Raw genomic sequence first — 16,800 nt, forward strand, 5'->3', positions numbered from 1 at the left:
CAGTGGATAAGAGCTCTGTACTGCTTTTGCAGAGGACCTGAATTTCAGTTCCTAGCACCCATGTTGGGCAGCTCCCAACCACCATAACTTCAGCTCCATGGGCACAAACACCGCCCCCAACACACACACACACACACACACACACACACACACACACACACACACACACACAAACATAATTAAAAATGAAAATAAAATCTAAAATGCTAAGGACTGGCTAAGCAGGTAGGCTCCAAAGCTGGGAGAAGAATTCTCTGATAAGTCCCTTTTTATAATCACTTCATAATAAGAGCATGAGAGGGGCTGGGGATTTAGCTCAGTGGTAGAGCTCTTGCCTAGCAAGCACAAGGCCCTGGGTTCAGTCCCCAGCTCCGGGGAGGGGGGGGGAGCATGAGAGACTGGGAGTAGTAGTGAGAGCAGGGGCATTTCCTTTATGACTTTTACACAGCCAGGTGTCAGCCCAGAATGGCAGGCTGTGCTGGTTGAGTACAGAGGAGAGTTTTAAAGCCCTTCCTTGCTCATAGGGAGGGGACAGTCACGCAGATTGTCTCTCAATTCTGTTGTGATAAAAACACCATGACTGGAGGCAACTTGGGAAGGAAAGAGTTTAATCGAGCTTGTAACTCTCAGTTCACACTCTGTCACTGAGTGGTGTCCAGAAGGAGCTCAAAGCAGAAGTCTGGAGGCAGGGACTGAAGCGGGAGCTATGGAAGAGTGTTCCTGCCTTGCTCCTATGGCTTGTTCATCCTGCTTTCTTACACCAGCTCAGGGATGGCGCTGCCCGCAATAGGTTGGGCCCTCCTACATAAATCAGTAACCATGAAAATATTCCACGGGCTCGCCCACAGGGCAATCTGGTGGGCACATTCTCAGTGGAGGTTTCCTCTAGCTTGTGTCTTCACTGGCAAAGCACCCAACCAACCCGATGGCTTCACCTCTGTTTGTTTGAAACCTTGTCAGGCACATAATCATGGCGTATCTTCTCCTCAGGTTGTTAGGCAAGCTCGTCTCTAATAACGTTTTACTCTAGACACCTAGGGTTCTCCCCCTACCCCCTCTGCCTTGGGGTGTAGCTAGACTACCAAGAGTTTGATGGGGTTGTTTTCTACTTATCTGTATTTAGACCAAAGCTGACTTAGGATACTTTACTTTGAGAATGAGTATCAATTTTATTTCTTACAAAGCCAACCATAGGGATCTACATCTCTGTAACCAAGTCTGAGAAGGCAGACACAGACTTTTACAAGGATCTAGAGCATGTACATGGGATACCATGCTTCATCTGTTGGAGATAACGGGGCAGTCAGTGTGTTAAACACTTAACAGGTGTCTTCACTCCTGTGACAAGCTTTTCCTCTTATCTGTCAGGAAGGCCACTGTAAATGTTCAGAGCAGGCATCAGGGCCTGTTTCTCTACCACTACTCTTCTGTCTTAGTTAGGGTTTCTGTTGCTGTGAACAGACACCATGGCCAAGGCAACTCTTATGAAGGCAAACATTTCATTGACGCTGGCTACAGTTTCAGAGGTTTAGTCCATTATCATCATGGCAGGCAAAAATGACAGCTTGCAGTCAGACATGGTGATGGAAGAGCCAAGAGTTCTACATCTTGATCCGAAAGCAGCCAGGAGGAGACTGGATTTCACACTGCACAAGCCTTAGTATAGGAGACCTCAAAGTCCACCCACACAGTGATGCTCTTCCCCCAACAAAGCCATACCTCTTCCAATAAGGCTACGAGTCCTAATAGTGCCACTCCCTATGGCCCAGCATTCAAACACATAAATCTCTGAGGGCCAAACCTATTTAAACCACATCTAGATGAAAAATCCTCAGTCTAGGCCTGTAGTATAGTTGACAGAATGCTTGCCTAGTACGCATGAGGCCCTGGCACCACATAAACTGGGTATGATGGCACATGGCTGTGATCCCAGAACTCAGACGGTGGAGGCAGAAGGAAAAGAGATTCAAAGTCATTGTTGGCTTTATATCTAGTTCAAGGAAAGCTTGGGATACATGAGAGCCTATCTTAAAAAGAGAAAAGGCAAATAAACGAGGAGTGGAGAGGAGGGAAAGGGGAGGGGAGGGGAGGGGAGAGAGATCTGTCCACTGAGAACAAGATGTTGGGATAGGGAGCAAAGACAGAGTCTGGCTCCTACTCTCTCTGCTCCCAGAGTTCCAAGAGTGAACTCTACAGTTCATAGAACTTATTTGAGGAATCCGAGAATAGAGAGGGTCATTGTCATAATGGGTTCCTGGCTTTTGTAGGTCCCCCAAACTTCAGCACAACTGACTCCATGATGGCAGTACCATTCAGGCCATAAAACTCAGCATGTAGACAGCACCACCAGCCAAAACAAAAACAAAGACCTAATCCATCAATGCCCATAGATCTTGGAAAGTCCCTAAATGTACTAATCTTGCTTTTTGGCTTCTGTAGTTCCACTTCTAGCTAACTGTTCTTGTTAACTGAAGTATGTCGAGCCAAGATATGGACTTTGTTCTTTAAAGCTCGCCCTGAGAAAGACTCAGTGCTACACTGGGATCCTGACCAGGTACAGTTGCCAGAAGCTAACAAAGACTTCCTATTGGCTTAACTCCAAGTCCAAACAATATTCTATGGTGGATACCCCGTAACCATTGGCTCCCCTTTCCTTTGTGGCCCAAGGACAAGAGGTGCTAGAACAGGTGGTGAGGTGGGCTGTGAGGGGAAGATGTTCTGTGGTGGAAGAAGAAAGCAAGAAGAAAGCAACCAGGTCGTCTCCATACCCTCACAATGCTCTGAGGGAGTCCAAGGAGTCTGGGAGTCGTGTGTAAAAGACACACAGTTTTGAAGGCCAAAGAAGAGCCTTCTTGTCAACAAAGTTTTCTCAGTTCAACCTTGAGGTCTCTCTGGAGTAGCCCTGGCTCTGGCAGGTTTCTGGGGGAGTTCCATGATGTTTGTGATGTCTCTTTTAGGGTATCATTTTGATTGGTTGGGTGAAATACTGGGATCCAAACCAAGGCCTTGATTATGTTAGGTAAGCACGATTCTCCTGAGATCATACCCAACCCTTTACAACATTCTTATTTTGAAGCAGGATCTTATTAAGTTTATGACCCAGCTAGCCCCAACCTTCCGTTTGCTATAGCTCATGTATGTGTCACCATAGGAATAATTCTTTTCTTTTTGTTTATGGCTTGTGTTTGTTTTCAAGACAGTGTTTCTGTGTTAGCCTCGACTGTCCTGGAATTCGCTCTGTAGCTCACTCAGGCTGGCCTTGAGCTCACAGAGGTCTGCCTGCTTCTGCCTCCCAAGTGCTGGGATTCAAGGGGTGCCTTTTTCACTCTCTTTCTTTTAAAATGACATTTCAATTTATTTATCGTATTATGGGGAGGAGGTCACTCATGTACCATAGTATCTGCTTGGAGGTCAGAGGTCAGCTCGCAGGAGTGAGTGTCCTCATTCTAACCTGTGTAAATCAGGTTGTCAAGTTTGGCAGAGGGTGCCTTTACCCTCAGAGCCATCAGTGTAAGTAGGTTGTATATAGCCGTCCCATAGGAAGGAGGCTGCCAGGAGATTTATTTACGTGTGGGAGACATGTGGGCTGACATATGCAAGAATCCAGAGGAGGCAGAGTGGACTGCGTGCAAGGATGACCAAATTCTGTTGCCAGGGTGAAGAAAGTTCAACTTATATTTAATCGTTAATTGTCTGTTTGATTTTGGAAGTGTTGAGGATTCAACTCTTCAGGATTTTGCACAGGCTAGGCAAGTGTTCTTCCACTGAAATTTATACCATTACATTTACTATACCAAATTACACTTAAAATACATGTGGAGGTATAAAATTACAGGAACTCCCCACAGTTCTCCTGCCCATGGCTATCTCTTAGTAGGTCTTGAGCCTTTCTCCCTCTACAGAAGTGAAAGAGAGAGAGAGAGAGAAAAAAAACAACCCTAAATCAAGTAAATTGGCAGTTCTGCCCCAAAATAGAGATTATGTTTTCAGACAAAGGCAGAAGGAAGGCTTTAGACGGCCATTAAGTCCAATTATACTTGGCGAGCATATGTTTTTGCACAGCAAAGTTTGTATTTTATATAATAAACCAGCAAGCGTTACTTAGTCATACAAATTAAAATGTGGTTGAAAAGTCATAAAATTACACCACAAAGATTTCATGACGTTAGAGGTTAAACTCAGATTAGGAGCTGGGGAGCTAGGTAAAGTGCTAGCCGTGTAAAGTGTAAGGACCTGAGTAGGGTCCCTAGCACCTACTGAAAAGTTGCGTGTGGTGGCCCTTACAATCCCAGTGCAGAGGAGGCAGAGACAGTGGATCCCTGGTCCTCGTTGGCTAGCCAGCCTCCTTGCACACAAGGAGAGACTCTAAGCCAATGAGAGACTTGGTTTCAAAACACAAGAAGGATCACACACACACACACACACACACACAAACACACACACGATAAGATTGTCTTCTCTAGGCAACTCCTTTTTTTTTTTTATTAACTTGAGTATTTCTTATTTACATTTCGAATGTTATTCCCTTTCCCGATTTCCAGGCAAATGTCCCCCCTAACCCCTCCCCCTCCCCCTCTATATGGGTGTTCCCCTCCCCATTCCCTCCCATTACCACCCTCCCCCCAACAATCACGTTCACTAGGGGTTCAGTCTTGGCAGTACCAATGGCTTCCCCATCCACTGGTGCTCTTACTAGGCTATTCATTGCTACCTCTGAGGTTGGAGCCCAGGGTCAGTCCATGTATAGTCTTTGGGTAGTGGCTTAGTCCCTGGAAGCTCTGGTTGCTTGGCATTGTTGTTCATAAGGGGTCTCGAGCCCCTTCAAGCTCTTCCAGTTCTTTCTCTGATTCCTTCAACGGGGGTCCTATTCTCAGTTCAGTGGTTTGCTGCTGGCATTCGCCTCTGTATTTGCTGTATTCTGGCTGTGTCTCTCAGGAGAGATCTACATCCGGCTCCTGTCGGCCTGCACTTCTTTGCTTCATCCATCTTGTCTAATTGGGTGGCTGTATATGTATGGGCCACATGGGGGCAGGTCCTGAATGCGTGTTTCTAGGCAACTCCTAAATCGGCCATGTGTGGGATTCTGCAAGGCTGGGCTGGTAGAGAGTGCTTGGAAGTGTCACCAGTATTTTTAACTTCGCACGCAGGCAGTAATTGGCCTTTTCTGCACTGATCTCTCTCTGTTGGACTAACGTCAGCACTCATGACATAAACACAAAGCTGGAGGACAAATGTATGCTGACTGGGGGGCTGGAGTGATGGCTCAGTGGTTAAGAGCACCAGCTCTTCTTCCAGAGGACCCACGTTCAATTCCCAACATCCACATGACAGCTCATAATTGTCTGTAACTCTAATTCCAGGGGATCCAACACCCTCACGCCAAAGCACATAAAATTAAATAAATAAAAAAATTAAATGTAGTAGATATACATATATGCTGATTGTCTTAGTTACTGTTCTATTGATGATGTGAAGAGACATGGTAACCAAGGCAACTTATAGAAGCATTTAATTGGGAGCTTGCTTATAGTTTCAGAAGGTTAGTCTGTGATCATCACGGCTGGGAGCATGGCAGCAGGTACATGCTGCTGGAGAGGCAGCTAAAACTCATAGCTGATCCTCAAGCTGTAAGCCAAGGAAGAGAGCCTGGGCCTGACTTAAGCTTTTGAAACCTCAAAGTCCATCTCTAGTAACACACCTTCTCCAACAAAGCCACGCCCACCCCCAAAAGGCCACACCCACCCAACAAGGCCACACCCACTCCAACAAGGCCACACCTCCTATCTCCAAACAGTTCCTATTGTTGGGACCAAACATTCAAATGTGAGCCTGTGGGGGTCATTCTCATTCAAATCATGCTAATGAAAAGAAATTATTTAAATCTGACTCAAGATGCCAATTATTTCATTTTCACTCGGATTATCCCGCATACTTTAATCAAGAACTTTCCCTGCCCAGTTTTTTTTTTCCTTCTCCCAGCACTAAGGACTGAACCCAGAGCTTTTTGATACTAGACGCGGCCTGGCCGATCCCCTACCTTACATAAAAACAAATTTTATCCTTACTTTTCCTCTCCACATCCCCCTAGGTCTTCCAGTTCATCAGGACTGGGGAGAGAGCTCAGCAGGTGAAAGGAAACACGCGTAAGTATGAGAACCCAGGTTCAAATCCCAAACCCATGCAAAAACGCAGCCCTGCAGCTCTGGTGCTGTGGTGGGGCTGAGACAGACAGGTTTCCTGAGATTTTCTGGTAGGTGGCCTAGCTCCAGGGTCAGAAGGAGACCCAGTCTCGTGGAAATGAAAGCAGGACACAGGGTGTCTCTCCTCTGGCCTCTGTGTATAAGGTTACATGCCCATACCACACAGATGTACGCTACAGGCTTCCGGATGTACACATACCCCCCACACACACACACACACATACACAGAACCCATCCATTCATGCTGTTAGGTGAATTCACAGAGGTGAAGGGGAAGACAAGCAGGTCAGTGAGGAAAAGATAGGCTGAAACACTGTTGCAATCTCCACAGTTAAAAAAAAACAAAAAAAAAACAAAAAACTTGGGCAGGAAGCAGTGATCGCTGAATCTAGAGATAATGTCTGCTAAGGGACAGGTATTTCCTCAGTCCGTTTGTGTTTCTCAGGAGACAGCTTTTCCATTTGCAAGGAGAAAATTGTAGGTATTTAGTGGAGAAACCAGATAACACGTGGATCAGGTGGTCATCTATCTTTAACCGCTCCAGGGGCAGTTGGACACCTCCAGCTAAGATGCGGAAAGAAGCCATTGTGTGGGCACCACTTGGCTTACCTCCTCCCAGGGGACCCCAGACCTCCATCAAGGCATGAGGAAGCACCAGGCTGCAACAGCTAGGGAACAGCTCTCAAACCAACTGACCCCGGTTCTTTAAACTGCAGTGTGGGGATAGAGAGGGTTGAGAAGATGAGGGACGAGGGAGGGCATGGGAGATGGCAGGTGCAGTGTATGAAGGCCCCTGGTGGAAGAAGAGAACCCTGGCTTCCTGCATGGTGTCCTCTGTCATATGCTTCATGTCTGTGTACCACATGAATGTCTCATACCCACAGAAGCCAAAAGAAGAGATCGGATTATCTAGGATTGGAATTATAGGTGGTTTATGTGCTGCCTGGTGGGAAAATTGAAGCCAGGTCCCCTGGAAGATGAACTGCTGAAAGAGCTCTCCAGGCCCTGATTCCTGATCTCTTCTGTGTGTGAGAGTGGGGCGGGGCAGGTCCTGAAGTACATACAGAGGCCAGAGGCCAACCCCAGGTATCATTCCTTTGGAGCCATCCACCCTTTCTCTCTTCCTCCCTTCTCTCCTCCCTCCCTCTCTCCCTCCTTCCTCCTTTCCTTTCCTCCTCCCTTTCATCACTATGTGTGTACATGTGTACCTGTGTGCACACATGTTGGAGGTCAGAGAATGACTTCAGGGTGAGTGCCTGCTCTCTATCTTGTTTGAAATAGGCTCTCCTGTTCCCCGCTTTGCTCAATCTGTAACGGACATGAGCAGTCAGTTGGGATAGCTCATTGCTTTGGGCCCGGTGTTTGTTCGTGTGTATTTTATGCCTCTAAGCCCTACGAGGACCCTCCTGTCTTTATTCCCCCACATCCCAGTAGGAACTCTGGGTTTTATGTGGATTCTGAGGATCTGAACTCTGATCCTTAAGCTTCCACTGCAAGTGCTTAATCCACTGAGCCATTACCCCAGTCCTCATCTTGTTTTGGGGGACAGGATCTCTCTTTAGGTCCTGGGGCTGGCCAGTGAGCCTCATAAATCTGCTTGCCTCAGCCTCCCCAGCACTGGGATTACAAGTACTGGGCTATTCTTCCCAGTTTCTTATCTATGGGTTCTGGGTACTGAACTCGGATGCCCATGCCATCCCTCCAGCGACTGCAACTACCACTCTAGTGAATATCGTCCTCTCAGCCCGATGGCTCTTGTCCCTGGTGTCACCTGAGGATTTTTTTCCTAAAGTATCCAGCATAAAAAATGAGCTATGGTGTCCACTCTTGCTGAGTTACCTAACTGGATAAAGAAAGCGGGTGGGGGAGTTCTGAGTACTAGAGTGAGTTTCTACCACTGATAGGGAGTAATTTCCAGAGGAAGGAAATAATGTAGACATACTAGTCATAAAGATGGGCCACAGGTGATTTTACGGATAGTTCCCTGAGAGAATATTTCCTGTGGGCATCTTGACTTTACCTGCGTGCACACTGTGACGGTTGCACAGAGGTGGAATCACTTGAGACACTGTTCTCACCTGAGAACTGCCTCTGTGATCCCAGCCCTTTGGAGGTGGAGGATCAGGATTTCAAGGCCATTCGTGTACACGGCCATACACAGAGAGTTTAAGGCCAGCCTGAGCTATACCAGACCCAAATTAACCCCCTTCCAAACAAGACATTTTCCTCAGAACATTCCTGTAGTCTTAGGGAGTTAAGTAGTATGTGAGTGCAGTGTCAGATCCTGCTCTGAAGGAGGCTGAAAACTTTTTCTCCTCTCTTGATTCAATTATTTGTTTTGGTTGTTTTTTCTTTTTTTAAAGATTTATTAGGGGCTGGGGATTTAGCTCAGTGGTAGAGCGCTTACCTAGGAAGCGCAAGGCCCCAGGTTTGGTCCCCAGCTCCGAAAAAAAGAACCAAAAAAAAAAAAAAATTTATTTATTTATTTCATGTATTGAGTACACTGTAGCTGTCTTTAGAAACACCAGACGAGGGCATCAGATCCTATTACAGATGGTTGTGAGCCACCATGTGGTTGCTGGGACTTGAACTCTGGAGGAGCAGTCAGTGCTCTTAACTGCTGAGCCATCTCTCCAACCCCCCTTGCTTAGTTTTTTTTTTTCAAGACAGGCTTTCTCTGTATAGCCCTGGAACCTGCTCTGTAGGCCAGGCTAGCATTGAACTCAGAGATCTGTTTGCCTCTGCCTCCTGCATTGATTCAGTTCCTTCTACATATTTTACCCATTTTGCATGCCCGGGGATCAGACTCTTCGCCTGTGCACATAGCAAGCACTCCACACAGAGCTAGATCTCTAGCACCAACAGCCGATTTCTGGTCTTTCAGTTCTCTATTCCTCATGACTCAGTGGTCACAAGTGCCCCACAGGGCATTGGCAGAGATAACCCAGGGCTAAAGGCTCCTTTTCAAGATAGGTTCCATACACGGCCAGTTGCCTGAAAGCTCAGCGAGAGTTATGGTACACAGCCCTCTCACTCCCTGTCCACAAGAGCTTCCCACAGGGCACTGCATTGCCTTACAACTTCTTGACTGTCGTCCTAGAGTCAGCATCCTGAGAGAACAAAGCAGACAGGTGTGTGTTTTCATAGTCTAACCCCACACATTGTGTAGCCAATTTTCCTTACACCGCCACAGCTTGAGGCAGTCTCAGGGGCTGCTATGGCTTCAAAAAAACGGGAAATAGAAATCACACCTCTTGATTTGGGAAGGATATAAGGGAGTGAAAGAGTCTAAGCATATAGACTCGGTCACAAGTCTTTGGTTTTGAGAAATAGCATAGAAAGATGTGGTTAATAGGCTTCAAGTTGAATACAGGCACATACAGTTGACTCTCTGCCTTTGCAGGTTTTGAATCTGCAAATTTAGCCATTGTCCAACTAAAGAGCATGGGAAAGAAATTAAGTTCTTATCATTATTCCCTAACAATGCATTATGGCAGGTTTGTACTTGGCGTTGACATTTTATTAGGTACTAGAAGTAACCAGAGGGCTGGGGAGATGACTCAGCAGGGAAAAGCTGTGGCCATCCAACCCTGAAAACTTGAGGTATATCTGTAGATCTCATGATGAAAAGAGAGAGCCGTCTCTCCAAAGTTGTCCTCTGACCTCCACACATGTATCATAGCATATACACAGGAAGGGAGAGGGACACACACACACACACACAGAAAGACAGCCGGATACAGAGACAGACAGACAGACAGACAGTCGCCCTAGGATTGTACCCTTTGAAGAGGAGTGCTGCCCTGTGGCGGGCAATGCATGGGGAGAAACAGAGAGCTGGAGAGGACACAACAGAAAACTAGTGATGTCAGCTAAGGACAGTGGCCATGGGAAGTTGGCAGATGTCATTTGTTCCTGCCATAGCACATTTATAGAAATGAGGCTAAATAAAGTATGGCGACAGTTGGAGATGTTTGCATTGCTGCAGAGTAAGCAAAAGTGGCTGTAAGGGAACACGTGGATTACATTTGTACAGGAAGACGATCGACAGGAAGAGAAAACAGGAGCCAACACCTCACTCAACAGGCAGATCCACGGAGGCAGGAAGTAGAAGAGGGTGTGCTGGGGTGGGTGGGGGAAACATCTGCTAGTGGATATGCATTTGGGGAGAAGGGGGAATGATGAAAGTGGTCTTAATTGTTGGGGTGATGGCTTATAATTTTGTGAATATACCAAGAGCCACTTGTACCATTTGGAGGAACTCTGCGGTATGTGGGTTATGTCTCAGTAGAGCTGACATTTTAAAAGGCAAACATGGGACTGAATACAAATGCAAATACACACCCATATAAATTAAAAACAATCTGCTTCGTAGAACAAATAACATATGACCGCAGCAGTGTTAATCTACATCCCTGTGCTAATTCCCACATCCTGTGACTCCTGCGGATTTCTTCTGTGTCTTTCTGTGCCTCATCCAGCTTGACTCCAGGGGTGGGCCTGACTGAGTTGAGAGAATGTAGAAAAGACAACCATATAAACACAGAGAAAAGCTGCAGTCAGGTGGGGACTGGGCTCCCTAAGATGAAGACCTCTCAAGAGTCCACAGTCTCGGTGTGTTTATTATACACAGGCGAACAGGGAGCTGAGGAGACTGCAGACAGCTGAACATGGAAGGCGGCATGTGTGGCCAGCCTCGGTAGGAGCAGTCTCTGTTGGGGAGCAGTCTTAAAACCACAGGGCTGAAAGGTGAGGGGCTGGGGAAGAAAGCCACTGTGTACATTTTCTGCACGCATTATCTACATCTGCAGTCAGACCAGAAAGGAAGGCCTTGCCATTTCTTATAGTTCTGAGGCACTGGGAACCATGGCATGGCTGTGTCACCAACACACTTCAAATAGCCATCACAGGTGTTTACCCCATGATCTGTCTCTCAGCTGATTCCAGATCCACTTACGGTGACAATGAAGATTTGACATCATAGTTTTTTAAAAACTCACCTTGAGTAGGTTACAATTACAAGGCCATATTAATGTATTACCTTATAACATGTCATTTGTGTTTATTTTTTGGTATTGATTACATTTATTAAAGGCATCTGCAGCTTTAATCCTGCAATCCTAAGCACCCCTTGGTATCCTATGGTCTGACAGCTTCAGTGAACAGTACCCCTTACAACAACGGCAGACACTGAGATGTTCTGCTGTTCTTTTTTGTTACTTGGTATTCCCCTTCATTAAAAATAGATTTTTTCCCATAAAATATATCCAGATTACCGTTTTTCCCCTCCTTCTACTCCTCTCAGTTCCTCTCCCACCTCCTCTCCAATCCAGATTCACTCCCTTTCTTCGTCTCTCTAGAAAAGAGCAGGTTTCAAAGAGATAACAACAAATCATAATAGAAAATAGAATAAGATAAAACAACGACGACAACAAAAAATCAACAACAAATCGTGTTGAAGTTGGACGAGATAACCCAGCAGAAGAAACAGATTCCCAAGAGAAAGCACAAGAATCAGAGATCCCCTCCTTCACACACCGAGGAGTCTCAGAAAAAATACTCAGCCGAAAAGCTCTAATGCATACGCAGAGGACCTGGCTATGCACACCCGAGTCAGCCTTTGCTGTAGCTTCAGTCTGTGTGCGTTCACTTGAGCTTTGCTCACTTGATTCAGAGGGCCTCTGTCCCCTCTGGTTCTGACACTCTTTCTGCCTCCTCTGCCATGGGGCTCCCTGAGCTCCGAGGGGAGGGGTTTGATAGATCGATGCCATTTAGAGCTGTGCGTTACAAGCTCTCTCTCCTTTTCTCTCTGCAAAGTGTGGCTCCCTGTATTTGCTCCCGTCTGCTGCAGGAGAAAGCATCTCTGATAATTATCTCCAGCCTTTTACTCCCTCAAACAGTGCTGAGGCGTTAAACACCTTTATATGCCATTTCACACATAGGCAGATCGGTCCAGGGTATGTGTACAAGGAGAGGAAGTGCAATGTTTTATATTTCTACCTGAAATGGATAACAGTTCTGATTTCCTGCCTTTTTTTTTTTTTTTTTTTTTTTTTTTTGGTTGTGAGCCTAGCCTTTAACGGCTGAGCCATCTCTCCAGCCCTTTTTTTTTTTTTTTTTTTTTGAAAAGAAAATGCCTCCATAACATGAGGCTGTACTGGGGCTGGAGAGATGGCTCAGAGTTAAGAGCACTGGTTGCACTTCTGGAGGACCTGGGTTCAATTCCCAGCACCCACATGGCGGCTCACAACTGTCTGTAACTCCAGGATCCAACACCCTCACACAGACATACATATAGACAAAACACCAATGTGCATAAAAACAATTAGAACTTAAAAAAATAAATCAGGCTGTACACAATCTTGTATGACATTTCCTTAATTAGTGATGGATTGTGGGTGGTGCCATCCCTGGGCTGGAGGTCCTGGGTTCTATGAGAAAACAGGCTGAGCAAGCCAGGAGAAGCAAGACAGTAAGCAGCACTCCTCCATGGCCTCTGTTTCAGCTCCTGCCTCCAGGCTTCTGCCCAGTTTGAGTTCCTGTCTTAATTTCCTTTAATGAGGAGTAATGATATGGAAGTGTAAGCCAGATAAACCCTTTTCTCTCAAGTTGTTTTGGTCATGGTTGCATGGTCACAGCAATAAAAACCTTGACTAAGACAGTTGGTTAATATCCTATTTGCCACATGTTGGCTTTGTGACTTTCTCCATGTTAGAGTTACTGCTTTGTATAAAATCAGACATATTATTATAGATGTTAGTTGTTCTGGATTTTGGGTAATGTCTGTGTCTGTGATGTGATGTGCACGCATGCCAGGTGCTCCTGTGTAGGGCAGAGGGACAACCTTGTGGAGTCTGTTCTGTCTGCCTTCGCATGGGTAGTGGGTCCCTTTGACTCACCGAATCAGCTCACTAGCCCAAGACTTCATCTCTAAGGTCATAAAACAATCCAATCACAGCGTTCTATGCCACATTTATGACTTCCTTACCAAGAGCTTTGAAATATTTATTAAAATTAAAAGTTGAACTGGGCGGTGGTGGCACATGCCTTTAGTCCTAGCACTCAGGAGGCAGAGACAGTTCTTTGTGAGTTTGAGGCCAGCTTTGTCTACAGAGCGAGTTCCAGAGCAGCCAGAGATACGCAGAGAAAACTTATCTCAAAAAACAAAACAAAAAAATTCAAACTGTAACCAACGAAACAAAAAAAAAAAAAAAAAAAAAGAAAGAAAGAAAAATGAGATAGGATATGGCCCCATGCCTGCAGTCACTCTAGGGAAACTGTGTTGATTAGCTTTACTCATTGTTGCAACAAAACATTTGACAAAAACAGCCTAGGAAAGAGGGGAAGGTTTATTTTCACCTACAGTTCTAGCTGAAAGTCCATCCTGGCAGGGACAGCATGCCAACAGCCTTGTGAGGCAGCTGGTCCCACAGCGGCCACAGTCAGGAAGCAGAGAGGAGGGAATGCTGAAGTCAGCACACGTTGTCCTTCTTACTGAGGTATTTCCACCTCAGGGAGCTTAATCCGGAAACTCCTTCAAAGACATGCCCAGAGGTTTGCCTGCTGGGCCATTCCTCTCAAATCAAAATCAAACACCACAGAGGCTAGGGCAGATCACCGTCTGAGGCTAGCTGAACCGTACAGCAAGATCCGTATTTCTTAAAAAAGTAGGAAAAAAAAGAAAAAAAAAAAGGAAAACAGCTAGCAGTATTTCAGGTAAATACTGAAGTCGAGTTGGTTTCCTGTTGTAATCCTCTAGCAGTAGGAAGGAGGTTTGTTTTGGTTTCTATTCTGGAGCCTGGGAGGTTTGAGATTCGTCGCCTGAATCTGCATCAGGTGACAGAAGCAGTCCTGACAGTGAGGAAGAGACAAAGAGACAAAGGGTCGGACATTTTACAGCTCATTCTTGGAAACTCTGAAAAGTTCTTGTAAAAAAAACAAACTAATTATCACAAGGAACACATCAGTTTCTCAAGACCCTGCCTCCCAACTCTATTATGTCACTAAAACAAATTTCAACATGAATTTTGCTGAGGACAAACCATTCCGAGCCCCAGCAGCTTATTGGGAATATGTCTAGCAATATTTAACACTAGCATGTGAAGACTTTCATAGATAGCAGGCACTGCATACAAGCAAAGCGTAACCAGCTCCTTTAAAATACTTGACATACAATCATGGGGACTAGAGTGTGGATCCCCAGTGTCTAGAATGATGGCCTGCCTATAATCCCAACACTCAGACGGTAGAGACAGGAGAGTGCTAGAGCAAGCCAGCCTAGGCAGACTAGCCAGACCAGTGAGGTCTGGGCTCAAGTGAAAGAACCTGCCTTACTATATATAATGAAGAAGAATTGAAGAAGACACCTGATATCAGCCCCTGGCCTTCACCGAGCTTGCTCTCATGTGTATGCACATGAGCCTGCATATACACATGTGTGCACTCAAGCGCGCACACACGTGCGCACACACACACATACACACATGCAAAAATAAGTGTTAAACACTTTTAAACCTTTAACCAGTTATCTTGTATATTAGGATTAATATTGTTGTGCTATCAGGTGATTTTGGGGGTGGGGTGGGGCTGGAATTCATTATGACACCTAGGCTGGTTTTGAACTTATGGCAGTCCTCCTGCCTCAGCTCTCAAGTCCAGAATACAGACATGAGTCACCACACCCAGCTTGCTGTCAGGTAAATCCTGAAATGTTTGAAGATTTGAATTCGGGCAGTCTTAGAAAGGAAAAGAGGAGTTCATCTCGTTTCCACTCAGTGCATCTGGACTCACCCTGGGGTCTGTTTTGATGAATAAAATGTAGCAGCCTGGGGTCTGTTTTGATGGATAAAATGTAGCGGCAGCAGTTACTTCTACACAACTTTTGAGGCTTGCGAGTTCTCTTCTGGGAACTCAAATGAGGCCAACCTACTCTAGGCATAAGGGTTAGCCTATAGCCATCATTCTCTGTGGGTGAGGTCAAGTTCATATCAAGGTCAAGCAAAACGCAGCTGTGAGCGTGACTCTCAGACCCCAGCAAGCTGCCTGGTTGATTCCAGCCCAAGCTACCAAACCACAGAAGAGCAAGCAACTAAATTAAGCATTATGAACCACTAATTTAAAATATGGTTTGCAGTAAATAAGTCCATAAAATTTTCTAGGGAGTTATTGAATTAAAAAAAAAAAAAGAAATAAAAAGGAAAGTCCATGATTGTTCGTTAGATATGATGGAGGAGGAAGTTTATTGTAGATAAGTGAGAGAGCGTAGCTGGAGGCAGACACATCTGGAGGAGACCAGGTGTGGACGTGACCCTGAGCCATGTGGGGAGAGGGGGAGGGGAAGGGAGAGGGGGAGGAGAAGGGAGAGGGGAAGGGAAGTAGCCCGGAGGCCTAAATGTACAAAGAGGTTAGCCAAAATGGTTGGGTTATGTAAGGAAGAGGAGCCATGCCCCCTGGGCTGGAGAGTTCAGGGTAGCGGCGCCCTGTCTGAGGGACTGAGGGAGAACCTCGCAGCCAGTGTCCACTTTGATATGTAAAATAGGCATCTCAGCCGTTGTCCCAGGTTTGAAACCCAAAAGTTATGAAGAAGGAAAAGTAGCCAAAAACGCTGAGATATAAGTTTTGTCCCATTCACGTGTTGTCCATCTCCGTTCTGTAAGATTCCTGCTTGCTATGGTCGGCAGACCCTAAGATGAGTCCCCCTGGGTGTGCCTGCCTTTGTATCCCACCCTTCCCTCGAGTGTGATTTAACACTAAGGTGTGTTTGTGACCAACAGAGTACAGTTGAGGATATCTGTGATCACGGCAGTCAGGTAGCTGAGGCAGGAGGATCTTGAATTCTAGGTCATCCTCGGCTACATAATAAGACCTTGTGGGGAGAAACTTTACCAATAGATTATGGCAGCAGTGTTGGGGTGCCCTCCCTTTGTTTATGCTTCGTTATATAGAATGTGGTGCCGGCAGGCTCTCCCTGTTAGCGCAAGTCAATGTGTTGAGGAAGGTCACGTGGCAAGAAACGCTCCTCAGACCGGAAGTTTGACCTGAGCTTCCAGCTCAGGATCAGCAGGCAGCAGCAGCCCTTCTTTCTACAGCCTTGAGGTAAATAAAGCAAGCTGAAGTTAGTTTTTTTAATTTTTGTTTTTGTTTTTAACTCAATGGAGCCTGCACATAGAAGACAATGCAGATCAGCTTGGCAGTCCTGTGAGTTCCACAGAAGGGCATCTAGATGCGTAGATAGGTGCCTGACCCGCACGACTGTGACAAGCGAAATCAAGGAGGGTGGGGGGACTGGAGAGATTTCTCAGCGGTTAAGAGCACTATCTTCCCATTAGTCCTGAGTTCAATTCCCAGCAACCACATGGTGGCTCACAACCATTTGTAATGGGATCCCGTGTCCTTCTCTGCTGAAGAGAGAGACAGTGCACTCGCATACATAAAATAAATCTTTTTTCCTAAATAATAGTAATAGGTGCTGCCAGACCAAAGCAGACTTCAGGTGAGTCCAGATGTGATGGGTGGAAATAGGTAGACTCCATCTCTTTTTTTTTTCTTCTAAAATGGCACAAAATTCAAATGTGGAAAACACTTCAGGATTTACCTGACA

General features: G+C 45.9%; 1 long non-coding RNA gene across 2 annotated transcripts; it reads left to right on the top strand.

Moving 5' to 3' along the window:
* Nucleotides 1-2,089: 2,089 nt before the first annotated feature.
* On the top strand, nucleotides 2,090-15,399 carry LOC120101086 (uncharacterized). 2 transcript variants are annotated; one of them, XR_005501471.2, is made up of 3 exons: nucleotides 2,090-2,554; nucleotides 6,089-6,143; nucleotides 6,745-15,399. It is a non-coding gene; the product is annotated as an uncharacterized LOC120101086 (long non-coding RNA). The 2 variants fall into 2 exon arrangements; XR_010063769.1 differs by having other exon boundaries at nucleotides 6,089-15,399.
* The last annotated feature ends 1,401 nt before the right edge of the window (nucleotides 15,400-16,800 follow it).

The sequence above is a fragment of the Rattus norvegicus genome, chromosome 2 (assembly GCF_036323735.1).
Source record: "Rattus norvegicus strain BN/NHsdMcwi chromosome 2, GRCr8, whole genome shotgun sequence".
Taxonomy (NCBI): domain Eukaryota; kingdom Metazoa; phylum Chordata; class Mammalia; order Rodentia; family Muridae; genus Rattus; species Rattus norvegicus.